At 27.3% G+C, this 1,079-nt stretch overlaps 1 long non-coding RNA gene across 1 annotated transcript; it reads left to right on the top strand.

The window, feature by feature from the left end:
* Positions 1–6: 6 nt before the first annotated feature.
* LOC105460590 lies at positions 7–1,031 on the top strand. The gene is made up of 2 exons (XR_975851.1): positions 7–334; positions 514–1,031. It is a non-coding gene; the product is annotated as an uncharacterized LOC105460590 (long non-coding RNA).
* Positions 1,032–1,079: the final 48 nt, after the last annotated feature.

Genomic DNA, 1,079 nt, shown 5'->3' with positions numbered 1-1,079 from the left:
AACGCCACAGCATCTATATATGGTTGCGCATCGTTCATTGACGTGGTCAATCCAACAATACGTCACATAACTCAATTTCGACCCTCCACATTAATGAATATAGTACACACATGGCAAAACTGCTATCCTATACGGATGCAATCGATTAACATTATCAACGCGCCAACATTTTTTGATGTTATTATCAGGATTATGAAATCTTTCATGACGGCCAAATTGAAAAACAGATTTCACGTCTATTCGCACATGTCGCTGAGCTGTTTTAAGGATGTCCCAACAGATATCTTGCCAATCGAGTATGGCGGCACTGATGGTACAATTCAGGAATTAACTGGTAATGCGAACATATTAACAAAGAAAAAAATAAACTTCTGACAGCAATTGTTTGGATATTAATAAATAAAAGCAAAATATTCACTGTATTTTGAAATATATATATGAGGATTATTTATTTAGACTCGTTTAATTGTTTAATTCAATATAATACACGTAATATAACATTTATTTTTGTAGATTATTGGAAGAAATTGATAGAAGAAAATCGCGATTGGATTATGAGTGATGAGAATAACAAAATCGAATGACATTTTGGAGCAGTGGATTTAAAATCGGCAACAAATAATTGCTCTTAAAATATGCTTGGATGTATTTATTATAATATTTTATTGTTAGTAATGTAAGACGAATTTTGTTTGTTTTGTAAGTTTTGCGAAAAAAATTATCTTTCTTTATCTTTATTTTAGGGTAATTCTATCAATGACACAATACTAGATACTGAATAAAATATAAAATTGTTAGAAAAGATAATAGTGTATCATTAGTTTATATTATTAAATTACATAAAGGCGAACCAAAAATTTATCTCTTTCTTTGTACTAACAGTAAAAGAATCTGTTGTAATTTATTTCTTCTATATTTATATATTTATATATGTATATATGTATATTTTTTAATTATCTATTTTATATGCCTTGTCAATATAATATTATGTGTAAATAATGATATACATAACTATATTTGTCCATATGACATATTGTATTTCGTATTTATTTTACAATTTTATTTAACACGTCAGATAC

The sequence above is a fragment of the Wasmannia auropunctata genome, unplaced genomic scaffold (genome assembly GCF_000956235.1).
Source record: "Wasmannia auropunctata unplaced genomic scaffold, wasmannia.A_1.0 LD319166.1, whole genome shotgun sequence".
In the NCBI taxonomy this organism is placed as follows: domain Eukaryota; kingdom Metazoa; phylum Arthropoda; class Insecta; order Hymenoptera; family Formicidae; genus Wasmannia; species Wasmannia auropunctata.
The sequence above is the reverse complement of the archived record's forward strand: the minus strand, read 5'-3'. Positions and strand labels throughout refer to the sequence as shown.